The sequence below is a fragment of the Anarrhichthys ocellatus genome, unplaced genomic scaffold (assembly GCF_004355925.1).
Source record: "Anarrhichthys ocellatus isolate YVR2014 unplaced genomic scaffold, GSC_Weel_1.0 scaffold2, whole genome shotgun sequence".
NCBI lineage: Eukaryota > Metazoa > Chordata > Actinopteri > Perciformes > Anarhichadidae > Anarrhichthys > Anarrhichthys ocellatus.
Genome location: NW_022280032.1, coordinates 3,259,960 through 3,275,964, shown reverse-complemented (window position 1 = coordinate 3,275,964; position 16,005 = coordinate 3,259,960). Strand labels below are relative to the sequence as shown.

The 16,005-nt window shown below is 42.0% G+C and overlaps 1 protein-coding gene across 11 annotated transcripts in view; it reads right to left on the bottom strand.

The window, feature by feature from the left end:
* LOC116392982 (unconventional myosin-IXAa-like) overlaps positions 1 to 12,341 on the bottom strand; it is a 130,571-nt gene extending 118,230 nt beyond the window's left edge. For all 11 annotated transcript variants that reach the window (XM_031864869.1, XM_031864885.1, XM_031864889.1 and 8 more), the window contains exon 1: positions 12,264 to 12,341. The gene's annotated coding sequence lies outside the window, so the exon portion shown is untranslated. The remainder of the gene's footprint in view (positions 1 to 12,263) is intronic.
* Positions 12,342 to 16,005: the final 3,664 nt, after the last annotated feature.

Genomic DNA, 16,005 nt, shown 5'->3' with positions numbered 1-16,005 from the left:
CATTTTCACAACCCAATATATGCACTAACGAGATTGCGTTTAATGCAAGCACACACACACACACACACACACGCACACACACACCCCTAAACCAAAGGAGCGAATCCATGCGACTCCAACTAGAGGAACCGTTGCAGAAAAAACAACGCTGCAAATAACGCCAAATATATCAGGATTCTCTGTGTTTAATGTTCTATAATGAGAGGATTCTTTTCTGTTTTATAAATCATCTTATATTTCATATTTTGAGGGTTTTGGACTGTTGGCTACACAGAACAAGACATTTGCAGACATCTTGGGTTTCTGAGGAATTGTATTAAATATGTATTAAAACTAGTGCTCGGCAATTTAACGCGTTAATTTCGCGTTAACGCATTCATTAATTAACGCCGACAATTATTTTATCTCGCGTTAACGCATTTCTTAATTTATTATGATTTTTTTTATTTATTTTTTTATTTTTTTTATTGAAAGACAAGAGACAATACATATACATAACAACAAGAGGATGACATGAACAGCGGGATAAAAGCCAGCAAACATCCTATAGTCAGTAATTGTAGTGCACCTATATGCTGAAATTCACGGTAAACGCATTTAATTAAACAGCACAGATCGGGAGCGAGCTAAGGACTTTGAAAGTTAGCGGAAAGATTAACGTGAGACAACATCCGGTTTCTTCAGACGAACATCCGGTTTTCAGAATAAGATGCCAACAAAGTGAATTATATTCACATTAAGTATAAAACATGCTACCTGCATCTCGTGAACCAAATGTTATTGCCCTTTTGTTCATATAGCAGTACTTTTAAAATAAAAGTGCGCAATACACTACTTTTGAATTCATTATTGAACTTTTCCATAACAATGCGATTAATCACGATTAAATATTTTAATCGTTGCCCAGCACTAATTAAAACATATATATATATCTGACAGTATCATTTGCAGCCCTACCTGCAATGAATCCTAACCTTTGTAGTCACATGTGTGTCAGAGAGGTGTTCAATTCATGACTGTGAGGTTTCATCTTTAAGCGAGACTATGTTACTTGCTTATGGATTTAACTTTTGACTTGTCAGGGATTAACAGATTAACAGTATGTTATTTCTTCTCATAAAAGTCACGCAGCCTCGCTTTAAGGTTTTCATGTAATTTGTTCCTCCCTATATAAACACTTGAAATATCAAGCAATGAAGCAAACATTACAAAACACAACTACAAACACCTTTCTGTGAGCAGAAAATGTAATATTATGTAAAAAAAAAAAAAAATGTGTATATATATATATATATATACACACACACACACACACAATAAATAAACGTAATTTATGAATTTAACAGAGACTGGGAGACAAAGAGGTGGCATGAGTGTGTGAGTGTCATGACTCAAAGACCCTTCATTCACACCCATGTAGCAACAGCAGGCCAGTTTTCACACCCTGCTCCGACTTAAATGAAACCCTACCGTGCTCACCTTGACCGTAGCTTTTTAACACCCACACCCACACACACACAGTATTTTCACTGTCACCAATATACCTTTACCCTGGTTTACGAGAACACACACACACACACGCACACTGTCTCTCCGGTGAGACTTTTCAGCACCGTGACAACAGCCAACCGTATCGCGGCTCCTTCGTTCTCCACCGACCAATGAGAGAGCTCTCGTGCGCGGCTCGCTTTACACGAGCAGCTTTCATCATCGTTCCAGATGAGACGGTGGAGCTGCTGCCTCAGAGGGAATGGAGAGCTTTTCATTAACACAACAGCAGCCTGAGACTCCCTGATGTAGCTGCTTATTCATCATCGATGTGTCCACTGTGCATCCCCAACTGCTGCTTTAAGAGGCTTGTTTTCACTTTGTATTGTTCCATGATGAGTTCGTTTAAATATCTTGTATTTCGTCTTCGTTTCATTATATTCTGTTGAGTAACAATTATTTTAATTTTTTTATTACATCTGTCAATTATTTTCTCTCACGACATATTCAGATGTTTTGTTTTGTATCATCAACCTAAGCTTCAGAAAACCAGAAAATATTCACATCTGAGAAGCTGAAACTAGTGAAATATGTCATTCATGCACTATCAAATTTTTTTCCAATTCCTTCTTTTATATTGATCGACTAATCGACTAAACTGCTTCAGCTCTATTGTTTGAGATTTTCACAAGTGGGAAAAATTAAGTATCATTCAAACATTTCAATATTACTGAAGCCAAATTAAAAGACGTTCACCTCTAATATTGCATCTTACACTATTACAGTAAGATTCATCTTCTGATATGTTGTTGACAAAGCCAGCCGTCAGTTACAGATCAAGAACAAAACAACACAACTGAAGATCTCACAAAATGTGAGGAAAACTGTAAAGCTTCATCACGCCTGAAAAGATGCCTCTTTTCATTAGGTTTTACTGAGTCTGAACATAAATATAAGAATAATCCCTCTTACCTGAAGCCGAGTTAATAAATAGAGAGAATCACCTCTGTGAAGCTCACCAGCAGTGACCCTGATTGTTACCAACTAGCTGCTTGTCTGAGAGCGAGCGAGTGAATCTGGCTCCTAGCAACTGCTGCCAGTCAGGGAGGGATGAAGAGGTATGTAGCCAGTAAAGACCATGAACGAATGAGTGACGAATGAGTGGCTGAATGAATGAATGAATGAATGAATGAATGAATGATGAAGCGAAAAGGTGGAAGAAGGACCAAGCTTTAAATCCCTGCAGAGAAGGCTGACTACTGCTTCCTGATACATTTGTGCCCGCAGCTGAAATGTTTCCTTTGGTGAAGTGTTCTCTGGGCTTACACATCTGAAAACATTGTCCACCTGTCTTATCACACGATATCTAATCTTTGGGCACATGGGACGACTGTAATATTTTGACAGTGTATTTCTTACATTATACTGTATATATTAAAAAAAGACTAAATATAGTAAGTATCAATACATTACAAACTCAAAGATATTCCATCTAAAATCATTGAGCTTGATAAATATCTTAAATGAAGAGTCAATTATCAAATTGTTGATCGACTGATCGATGAATCACTTCTGCTCTAATAACACGTCTCCTGTGAGTGTTTTGTTGTGACGAGTGTTTATGGACAGAAATCAGCTAATGAGGATTCTCACAAAGTACAGAGAACGATGTTGACTCCAATGATTAATGCCGGCACCGTATTTCTGACCACGATGATCTTTTCCAAAACCAAACATTGGTGCCTAAACCTAACTAAGTTGTTTCCTGTGACGACAGAAGTTTTGAAAAGACTGAATGCATGTAACCAGCGGAAGTTGACGTGTTGCTGGACTTTCGTAGGAAAACTTTTAGGAGAAGCTTTTACTAAAGACAGCATACAAATCTTTGTATGAGGATACGTAGAAAACATGTGGGTCTTCATTGTTATGGTGAGCGTTTATGAAGGCCAGACACAAAGCCATCATCAGCTAACAATGTTCATACAGAATGAAGAAAGATGCAGACTGTTTGATGCGTTACTTCATGTTAAACTGCATAATCACATGTTCACAGCTCCTCCTCCACATTTACCTAAAATGAGACAATAGTGGCTTGTTTACATTTTAGGCAAATTTGCTGCCACTCTCCTCCAGAGAACCACGATGAGTCTCTTGTCTTCTTTACAGGACAGCGACACAAACGTTAACAAGACCGAGGAGAAGATGTCCGACATCATGCGACTTTGAGCCACTGAACCACCGGCTCCCACCTGCTATATTCGTACTGTGGCGTCCCAGTTTAGAGCCGAGCACCAAAGCAGGACGGACTGCAGGGCGGAGCAACTTTCAGACAACCTTGTCAGAATGACTAAGCTGTTAGGGCCAGAAGAACAGAGACAGGAAGCTAAGGAGAGACAAAGAGTAAATGAATGGAACCGGGGGTTATTTGGATGTTTTTGATCAAGGCGACAATAAGACACTTACATTTTGGCACAAATGCCAAAGTCATACTTTTTTGATACCTTACTCTGAGGTATATGAACATACTTTTGTTTATTCTACAGCCATACAAGAAGCGAAATTAAGGCAACTGTGTTCGATTAATCTGCAGAGTACTTTCCCAATTAACCACATGGTCTAGAAAACGTCAAAGAATGTGAACGATGTCCATTAAAGCCCGAGGTGACGTCTTCAAACGTCTTTATTTTGCCAAACCAACAATCCAAAAAAGCCAAATAAAACAGAGAAAATCAGGAAACCCTCACAACTGGGAAGCTGGACTTGGATGTTTCTGCTCGAAAAAAGTGACAAAATTAAGACTTAAATCAGGAAACACCTGATGAAAGAAAATGTAAACAAGACCTGACAAAGCAATTCAACACTTTGGTGCTTTGACGGTTTTTGATGCTTGATGAGACACGTTTCGGTCAGACCTCCTAAAAGTGTTGAGGTTTGCTGAAATGAAGAGAGGTTTTAAAGCACTGGCATTGAGACATCAGACTTCATTTGGTGCTTCATCAAACATGAGTGCCACACCCAAGTCCTCCGGTTGCAGACTGCTTTGTTCTGGCTCTGGCCACTACTCTCCGTCTCTCTCTCGGTCTCTCTCTCTCTCTCGGTCTCTCTCACACACACACACACACACACACACACACACACACACACACACACACAGCCAACAGCATAATGCAACAAACCAGTGGCAGACAGCAGGTCACACGCTCGTTTCTGTATTGAAATTCCTCTCGCGTGTGCGTCCGCTGCCAGCGCTCCTCAGCAGGCCGTGAATTTGGCTGCGAGTCCCGGCCAGAGTCCACGGTGACGGAAACCAGACGCCACACAGACGGCACAAATATGAGACGAGCGCTTATTAAAAGACAACAGCTTCCAGGGGGAAGTGACACAAGCGCAGCCTCCCGAGTCTGCAGGCCAGGCTGTCAAAAAATGTTTAAGACCTGAGCCACAGACGCGAGCGAGATGTGACATTATCGGCTGCCTCAAAACCCCAAAATGACACGGTGCTAATTGCAGAGGGGCGAGAGTTTATCTTACAGATTTACCCTCATAGGCATTTTTTTTTTTTCACAGGCAGAAACTCTGGCTGGCTTTAGGGGAAAAGTGGCTTGCTGAGCTAGATCTGTCAATCTGAGCTGCAGCTCCATCAATCAGCTGGCAACACAGTGAGACAAACAATGCAGCATCAGCAGCACAGCTGAAAACATGCACTTCACGTGGACGCTCAAGGCACAAGCAAGCTTTTGGGCTCATATACGACTGGTTTCCATCATCCTTTCCACACGCAAATTACAGCTGAAGTACAAATCGGAATAAATAGCAATTTGAGATTTTTCAGTACCTTTGGTGCATCACATCCTCTGAGCCTCCTGCCATTGTTTTCTTTGGGTTCCAGCTGCAACAGTCATGGTTTGGCTACTGACTGCGCTCAGCTGCCCGACACTGAATTAAGAAAAAAAAAAACTAAAAACAGCTTCCTGAGTTGGTAAACAAAATAATTAATGAGATATTTTATTCATTGCTGCAGGGAAAATTCCCTTTTCTTGCCTTTAGACCTCAGAGTGCAGGGTCAGCTGTCACACTGTGACCTCGAGGCTTTTAGGGATTCAGAGAACTGATCAAAGACCCTTCAGCTCGGCAGATGACTGCCGGCTTAATGCTTGGGGTCGTGTGGATCATGTGGATGGGATCTCTGAGCACCCAAACCACCCAGAAGTCAACAAGAAGAGGGAGATAAAATAGAAAGACTATCATATCAAAACTATCATAGCAAAATGTTCACTTATGTCTTCTAAAAACATTATTAGTTATGTAAATAATGCCTTCTGAAGAAGAAAAAAACTGATCGTTATATTTTTAGGATAGTATGTGATACTTTAATAAGGGCCATTAGCAAACATTTTATCCATTCTATGTAATCTATTAAAACTGCATTGGCTGCAATTGGGGGCTTTTGACAGGATCCCAGTACTCTGGGATTTAAAGACATTATTCTAAAGCACTAATTTAAACAGAAAATAATTATTTTAAGTAATTAGAACAAATCTTGTTCATCAGCAAGAAGCGTAAATAATTGTGTGAAGAAGGCAAAGAGTATTAGCTAATCAGAGAGGCTGCTCTTCAGCGAATAATGGCTGTGAAGGAGGTCATTTGGCATGCAGATCAGAGACAGTAAATAAGAAGTGGACGTAGTGACCGTGACGTCGCTAGTTTTTGTGGGTTGCCATTTTGAAGCCTCGAGTTCGCCATTTTGGCCGTCGCCATCTTGGTTTATGGCCGATGCCATCTTGGCTTTTTGCAACCAGAAGTGACACGAGAGGGTGGCGTTAAGTACCACTGAACGCTCGACAAGACATTTTAAGGCAACCAAAATAATTTCAATGAACCTCCATAAACTGAAAATATGGTGTTAAAGGGTTAAAGTTGAAAGACAAAAACACGGACAACTCCCTGACCAGACAACGCCGTGGTAGCGACCTGTCAATCACAAGGTAGCGCTGCCCTAAAGCATACCCTGCTTTATGGTTTATCTTAATAAATGGTCCATAATTTACTAAATGAACATGATGCTGTATTGAAGAAGACTTGAAACTAGAGATTAAGACCATAAACTCATGTTTACAATGTTTACTGAGGTAATAAGTAGAGTCATTTTCTCATAGACTTCTATACAACCAGAGGAGTCGCTCCCTGATGGCCATTAAAAATAAATCAAGTTCGAGGCACCTTCACTTTGGCTTCACTTCTCAGACCCGGAGGTTTCCGCCTGAAGCGGATGACAGGTCTCTTCAACATTTCCAAAAAACTCTCTAGCACAGTGATTGTTAGTGTGTCAATGGTTACGCTACTGGTGCCAGTGGCTTACCCCATTATACACAGAAGCTAGTGGAGGGATATACAAAAAGGCTAGAGGCATAGTCCTATATTCTGCAGAGAGGGCCTGTTGGCTGGTTGATTTAAAAGGAATCCCTCCACATGTATTAACGCCGAGACTCTTTCTCATAATCATCCCTGTCCAACTCTCTGCTCTTGTCTCTCCATCTGTGATCAGCCGAGCAGGACGAAGGGTGGCGATGCCGCTGGCCGCTCTCTGCCCCGGGACGTGCCCGGGGGGTGGGGATCAACGCCCTCACCAGCTGCTGCCTGTTGCACTAAACACAATCAAGACTTGCTTCCTCCAACTCTCCACGTCAAAATGACTTCAGCAACAAAACCACGGCATTCGCATGACGACAAACCTTTTTCGTGCCGCGTTCATGCCTAAAGCAGCGACAGCCATAGAACGAGGTTAAATGAATAATACAAAGAGATGTGAGAAGCAATAATGGATGCAGAAATTCACAGAGGGCTTTGAAGAGCCGGGGGAATAACAAACAGCAGCGCCCTGCTAAGAATCAAGCCATGTTGGAATCAAAAGGACTTCTGCTATCATGCTAACAATCCGCGCCAGTGACACATATTATACTGCAGCAACTCCTTTGAAGGAGACTGTGGAAAAAGTGAAAGTGATCCTAATAGTGTTGGACAGCCGCACAAGAGAGAGGTAGTATTCCTAGCCGGCTTGTCTTTCTTCTTTTGGACATAGTTTCTTTGAGTGTTCCTCTCTAAAAGATTACGTGAAGCCCAACAAGGAGAATGTGTTTGTGAATTAACCTCGTCTGTGGATGAAGGCTTCAGAGAAAGAAAGAGGAGTGTCTGTGTGAGGTCGTCTGATTCCGACTGCGGTCAACTTAAACACTTAAAAGACTCGAGGCGTCAACACTGTGTGACTAAATACTTTTCAGTCTTCCTGTCACATGAGTGTCACAGAGGTCGGCGGGTCAACGGGCGAGCGGCATAAACAGCAGAAGTGTGTCGGCAGGATCCCTTTCAGATGCGAAAATTACTGAGCATTCTCTATTTCAATTTTCAAGCTGCGTGCATGTGTATAATAAAGTGCGTTTGTTAGGAGCAATAAAAGATAGTTTGAGTAGAAAGAATGTGACCAGATGTGGCCGGAGTACATGAGCAACATCCATAAAAGAAGTGGCTTATGTTATATTTTGCATTTCTGGGGAAATGTTATTGTTCCGTTTTGTTTTTTCTTCATTCATAGTGTGAACTTATCAAACCGGGATAACATGAAATAAGGCTGGCATTGATCTTTGCACTTGACTTTCTTACCATGTCTGTGGCGTACTGATTGCTTTTGAACATATGTTTCTTTAAAGAAAACAGATGAGTATATATTCATTTAAAAAACAGACGTAAATAATGCGTTTGTTGGGGACTATTTTCAGCTGTGGATTAATACACATTTGGTACGCGAGTGAGTATTTACTGCAGCAGGATGATGTCGGTGGGATTAAGTCAAAAATAATAATGGCTGAGTGAAGGAAGGCTAATTTGAGTGTTGTAATAGTTTTGGGATAACAATGGAGCTTTATGGCACAGAGGAATAAGATACATCCAGCTTTGGGTACCCAGACAATACCGGTTTCTATGACCAATCCCTTGCTGGTTTTTTTGGAATCTCAACAGATACCCTCTAATAGCAAGATGTATTTAATATCTAAAATGTCACATTTTGGTATCCATCAGAAGCAAACAGCAAATGCTCAAGTTACAACTTGGCACAGCTGTATGACAAACATGCAGAGGAACATACATACATACAAAGAACAGGAAGACACGTCGATTACTCCACTGATAGCGGCCTCAATTCTCCAGAATGCATTGCCTCATGATTGTTTTTGTTTGTTTTAATGAGAGCTGTGAGACTTTTCTTCTCTCACTCCACAATCACAACAGCTACAAACCCTAACAACGTATCAACCATGCAGCTCCATGCAACCAGATCACGCTCAGGTCACTGGGAAGTGTTGAAAAGCATTCTGGGAAATCACTCACTGCAGTGCGAGCAGATGAATGAGGAAAATAGGTACGACTGGAGAGTAAATTATAACGCTCCTTGTATGCATTTAACATCACAGATCAAAGATACAACAGTGTAGAAAGTAACAAAGGCTTCCCTTTAAATGTGCAAAGAATGAAACCGTCTGTCTGACTGCAGCTCCAACGTGTAGAAGAGGTTTGAAGGAGTGGATCCACAGAAAAACATTGCTTGGATACCGTCAAACAATAATGTTGACGCCAGTGATAACAATGGAAACCTGACTGCTTTACTGTAGAGTCTTCTCAAGTCCTCTCGTCTGTGTCAGGACAAAGACAGACGCTATTTAAGATGCCCAACACACACGCACGCACGCACACGCACACACACACACACACACCACCATTGTGGAAGGCTCTATAAATACACCTGGTTTGAGATGCATATAGGCACACTGACATGGTATGTGAGACATTGACCTCATCCTGGTATTGTCTTACATGAAGCCTTGAGCGTTACGGCAGCAGGTTTGAGAGTGATCGGACTGCTCGAGCGAGGACGCCAACAACAGAAAAAAACATTTTTCTTAAAGCCATCCCTTCAAGAGGTCAGACGAAACAGAAATGAGGGTCAGCGCGCTTGTAGGTTGAGATGATATTTTTATCAGTTTCCAGTGCATGGATTCCTTAGCTCCTGCCTAAATCTGCTGATGAGCTCATCTTCCGTCATCTAACACAGACTTCATCATCAGAGCATGTAGATTATGATACATCTGTGAGAGAAGTGTTTGAATGTCAGCTATAAAGGTCAGCTATGAGATCATATAGGACAGTTGTTTTTCCATTTAAAATATCAAAGAGAACACCTCCCTGTGACTCCAGAGTGGTACATAAATGTAACAATTCACTTCGCAAAAATATCACCACAAGAGAATTGGGAAAACAATTCTCGTACTAATTTCTAGGACACAAGGTTGGCAATTTAGTGCAAACTAACTCATTTGGTTTAGATGCTTCTCAGTCAGCTTTCAATCTGACTCAAAGCAAGCCGACCAACCAGAAGATGTTGTTGAGATGTTTTGGTTTTAGCATGAATTCAAAGGCTGAACTGCATTAAATCCATGTATTGATCATTAACTGTCAAGTAAGCCATCTTTTAAGTGGCCTTTTGTATTTTATTTGGCAACAGCGAGTGCGGAGATTTAACCTGATCAATGAATCAGAGAGTGAAAATAAATAAATACAGCTCTTTTAAAACGTGGTTGAAACAATCCCTAGTTATGACCCAATAACATTATAACACACCTGTTTCAAAGCCTGTTCATCATTAAAAGGCTACAATGCATCCTTTTTGTCTCGATCCAGATCAAACAAACCAAACTAAAGTGTTCAGTCACATCAATGCACCAAAGTTAATCTCCTTACGTAAACCTATATGACCTGGATTTATATTTACTCATCATTTGTACACCATATTAAGCCGTTACACGTCATGACATTTCGGTGGAGCTGCTCCGTTTTGATTAGTTTCTCCTCTTTCTGGATCAAAGGCACTGTATGTATGTATGTATGTATGTATGTATGTATGTATGTATGTATGGACCCAACGGACCTCAGCTGGTTCAGATGGACATCCTATGATGTTGAAGGAGAAGGACAGTATCGTTAACGCTAAAGAAAATGTGGGTAGTGTCCTCAAGCGGCTCCAGAAAAAGAGGCTTTCGTTCCATATGAATTATTCAAACGAGTGACATTCCAATTCAAACCCCCCTCATCCTCGTGTGCGATTAGCTGTTGTGGTGTTCATATTGACTGTGACTGGTTAGAACATGTGGATGCTCTCCTTCTGCCGTGACGTCTTCATCCGTCACACGTTTAGAAAATGAGGCATTTGGAGCCGCTCTGCTTCGCTCACGAGCGCGTTCGCCGGGCAGCTGGAGCTGTCAAAGCAATGTTTTCAGTCCTGCTCTGAAGAGCTTTGCCAATTACATAAGAACCCGAATGAAATGTTAATGCCAGCAAAGTTCACATCGCATGAGGGGAATTCTCCCCCCTGACTGAATCAGCAGCCGGGGTGTCCGACGAGGCGACCCGGCTTTTCAAAAACACCGCACCTGTAATGACTTTATCCCCTTCCCCCGTGGCGTTTCGTGAACATTGCCACACATGCAGCCAACGGCTCCTCAGCGCTGTGGCTGAGCCGGAGAAGGAGGAGCTTTTTGGGCTTGTAGACAGAGACCTCGTGGGCCACTGCTGGTCTGGTCTGGTCTGGTCTGGCCGAGGCCATGCAGGCCTGTTTTAACATGTCAACGGATTGCTGCTGCTTTGCTGAGTCGCTCAACTGTGATTAGGTAAATCCACCAGAACTGCTTTGCTCTATCTGCCATTAGAGGTGCCTTTATTTCCTTCACCTTTATCCCAGACTGATTTATTTCCTCATTTACGATTTCAAAACACTGAATTAAGTGGAGCAATTTGGAACACAATGGTTTTCTGCTTCAAAGCCGACATGTAAAGGCTTCACTTTATATGTTCTGACACTCAAATGACCCACCTCTTCATCATCAGAGGTATATATATATATATATAAATATAAATAAAAATATATATACACACACACACACATTTTAAAAAGCCTCGGCCATGCCCCATCAGGCAGCAGCGGTGTGATGTCAGCAGCCGAAACGCCTCACACATGACGAAGAATGTCACAACCGTCCGTCACAGCTCTCAACACCGCGTAGTAATGTGACACACACACACACACACACACACACACACACACACAGCTCTGCAGCCTTTTTTTACAGCACCATTCAGAGCCCCAACCTTCCTCTGCGACAATAAACCCAACCAGCTCTGGATGAATCGAGCTCTTAACAGCATCATCATCATCATCCACATATACCAGTGCGTCACGTTTATTTCTACTGCTGCACCGTGTCACACTCACGCGGAGACCCAAACCGCAGCCCAGATGCGGCGTCCAGCACACACCGGGGCCATATCTGTAACGGCACATTAACGCATTATGTAAGAAGAAAAGAACAGTGTGACATTTATCCGAGGCGGCGGCGATGGTGGGGTGAGGTGAGGAGGAAGGGGGGAGAGACGGAGTGGGGGGGAGGCTGGAGCCCTGGGTGCGTGCATGGGCTGCTGGAGGGTATCCGGACCATGCCGATCCATTTCTTTCCCAATCACACCCGCTACGTGGTCTGATGCCCGTTTGAATGGGGGAGCAGGAGGCTGCGTGCAGCTGATGGCAAATTGACAGGCGGCGAGCGACCCGTAAAAACGGAGGTTTGACATTCCGCACCACGAGCTCCGCTGGTTCCGTTTTAACTGACAGCAAAATGCAAACACTAGGAGGACTTCAAGGGGGGAGAGGAGAAATAAAAAGAGGGGCTTACCTCCTCCACTGTGCGGTCAGTCCTCTGCTCCGTAAATCTCCCCGCTGCGAACCCTCTGTTCTGACGAGGAAGAGCAGCAAGCCGCGCGCCTCCTGTCCGAAAGGCTTGGGTGGTGTTTTTTTTTTTACCGCAGGGAAACGCTGTCGTGCGTAACAGTCCGCACCACGTATCCCGCCGCACAAAGTCTCCAGATCTCCAGATCTGCTGTAGATATTTCTGTTTTGCTTATTTATGTGTGTGTGTGTGTGTGTGTGTGTGTGAGTGTGTGTGTATGTGCGCGTGTGTGTGTCGTACTCCTGAGAGCTTCTGTTTTGGGTGCTCCAGTCGTCACGTCGTTCTCCCTCTCTCCCTCTCTCTATATCTCTCTCTCTTTTTCTTTTCGTCCACAATCGCCTGCCTGTCGTATCGCGCGTGCACTTGCGCTGCGCGTCCACGGCAGGGCCGTAGGGGTGGGAGCTATATCGCAGTTGTAATGGGCGGGTAGGATTTGGCTCCACTCTGTGTGAAATAACTGTAATTGTTTTCAAGTGAAATGTCAATTAAATTAGCATTTTTCTTTTTTTTTTCATTTATGTCAGTTTTCTTAAACAGAGTGATCATGTAGGATTTGATAACAGGCAGTGTCACTCAGCACATGACTGACATGACATGTGGGGGTGTGGCCAAAACTGAGGACACCCCCTCCCCAATGCACGCGCACACACACACACACACACACACACACACACACACACAGATGCATGTGGGATGAACCAGACTGTAAAACCCTTTCCTTTTATTTTAAAGGATTTACATTGTGTATCTGTGAGGTATACTTGTGAAAACATCTCTAGAATGTGTTATTCTGCTACTTGTCTATACATTTTCCCTCTAGAATTAATTACATCAATAGAAATACTACATGCACATTACTTGTTTTTTATGAGGATATTAATAGGATTCTAATCAAAATTGGGGCTCTAAAAACGTAAACATGTTTCAATATTTGCCCTAAAGTTCACTGTATTTATCTATTTATTCATTCATTCACTTTGCTTTATCGTGTTTTAAACAGTACTCTCTGTGTGAACCATGCAATATTTCATTTTGTGAGATAACAACTGATTTTCTCTTAAGATAAATTATGCACAAACACTTGGTTGTTCACATGTTGGAGCCAGATATTTGGACAAAGCCTTCATCAGCCTAAACATACACTGTCTTTCTTCTGCTATTTGGTGCACAATTCATTACAGCTATACTAAATTATGATGTATGATTTTGTATATATGTTACTTGAAGATGTTGCATTGTGTAATTATGTGGGAAGAGTAATGTGTTTGGCATGTCACATATAAAAACTAGAATGTGAATGCTTTAATGCTAATAAAAGGCTCTAATGCTGCCAATGGTGGAAACCTGTCACTAAGAGATTTGCAAACACCATCTTAATCCTCAATTTTAATCCTGCAGTGGGTTTGTTGTTTTAGCCACAAAAGCAGCGTGGCTCTATGGGGTGGGAATGTCGGTCAGTGGGTCGGTTGGACACCACTTTGATCAAACGGAAGTATCCCAACAACTATTGGGTGGATCAACGTGACATTTTGTACAAATTATTCATGCTCCCCAGAGGATGGGGACTTTTATTTTTTGTGATCCCCTGACTTTTCCTTTTAGCGCCTCCATGAAGTTGACGTTTTTGGTATTGATGGAATTTTGCGGCAGTATTCATGATCCCTATGGATGGATTCTAATGACTTTTATGACCCTCTAACTTTAATTTTTTAGCGCCACCAGCAGGTCAAAGTTTTTTAGTTATCCATTGAAATAGCTTAACTGCTTCATGGATTGGCAATGGGTCCTACAAGTTTTAAAATTCACTAATAGCCAAATCCAGAGTTATTTTCCTTCCGCTGTTCATGTGAATGAGGCTGGACCGAGGGTTTGAAGGCGGGATTAAAGGAAACACCAGTGCGCTTGCTCGGAGGGCCCCTTGATGCAGAAAATTGCCAACAGACCCGGATGATTTTATACTCGGCGGTCAAACTTTTTTGTGCCAATGAGCCACTTTAGTAAGAATGAACTGGGTCCCGCCTCTGACACCATATCCAGTTCTCTTTATAAATCCATGGGTATACATTACACCTGCAAAACATCACGAAGTTACATCTTCATAGTGAACATGTTAGCATGCTGTTGTTTAGCATTGTACATGCACATGAGAAGTGAGGGTCTGAGGTTGTTCTAGAGACAATAAAGTGTTTCTGTGACTTAAGAATGAGTAACAGGTTCTTTCCCCCTTGTCAAAACGGATCTGTCAGTTGAAAGGTCAGTATTGTTTCAGTTTTTGTTATCACTGTGAGGGTGTTGAGTGAAACTCTTTTTGAGGTGCATAGAAATAACACAGATAGAGAATCTTTGGTGAATCTAATTAGAGAAGATTTAGCAGCAGATCTCAGGTAAACTGCTCTGGGGCTGCTTACTCTTGACAGACGATACCTCTGCTGGCAGGGGATTGACACTCTTTACCCTCAAGTGTGTGTGAGGGAAGAAACAGTTCGCACACACTCCTGTGGCGGGTTTGAAAACATCCCACCTATTTTTTCACGGGATCGGTTTCCAGCCTGGTGACATATTTACTAGCCAGACATTTTAAAAAGGAAATCCTCCCTTTGGCCCTCAAAGTTGGAATCCAACTCCGCGTCGGGGGGGCCCTTGGCGTGCATATTCAGGCCAACGTCAGAGTCCAAAATGACAGGAGCTTCTCATAAAATAACAGAGACAGTAGCTGAGGGCAGAGGGTGGGCTGGTGGAGACAATAGACTAGAAAGGTGGAAATGTTGGGGAGCACAGCCAGGAGGCCGACCGGACTCTTCTGTCAACCAGAAAACTGAGACGGGATGAAGAAAAAAAAGACAACAAAGGGGCCTCTAGGTATTTTAGCAAATGTGACATTTGGACATTTATTTTACTGTAAAATAATCCATGTGCAAAAGTTGCTGGATTTGTGTGTAAATAAATCTCATGTAGATTAAAGATACTGTCAAAATCAAGGAAAGGTTTGACATTTGGGAAATACGAGAGTTAGATAAGAAGATTGGTATCTTGTGCAGTAAATATGAAGCTACAGCTAGCAGCTGGTTGGCTTAAGTAAGCACAAAGACTGGAAACATCGGGAAACAGCTGCTAGCCTTGCTTCAATTCAGGGTGACCAATAAAGCTAAAGCTAACTATAATTAATACATTATATCTCATTAAAAGTGTAAAAACCACAATGTGTCGCTTTTAAACATGTTTCCAGTGGTTGTGATTATGCTAAGCTAAGCTAACTGGCTGCTGGCATGACGGTGGAATCTATTTTCTTTAATGTCATTTTGTATCAGTACTTTTTCTGTAAATTTGGGATTTTAGAAACCTTTATATTCCACACATAAACATTTCACATGGTGTGTATATTTTCAGTGAGTCAGTTTATCTAAAGTATGATTCCTTTAAGGCCAACAACACAAATGAATAAAGGATTCAGCATTTCACAAACAACGTTATAATTAGGTTGGGCAATACAGCGGTGACTCTTTATTTAAAGGTGTGTAATTTCCTAGTCATTTCCAAGAAATAACAATGTAACCCGGTACTAATTAGACTGGAAATAGATCAATTCTGAGATATTTGAGTTAAGAGTTTAGTTGAGTGTAGCTGTTCTGTAGACAATATAATATAACTAATTAGCTAACTTAATCCAAATAATACAAACCTTTAAGAG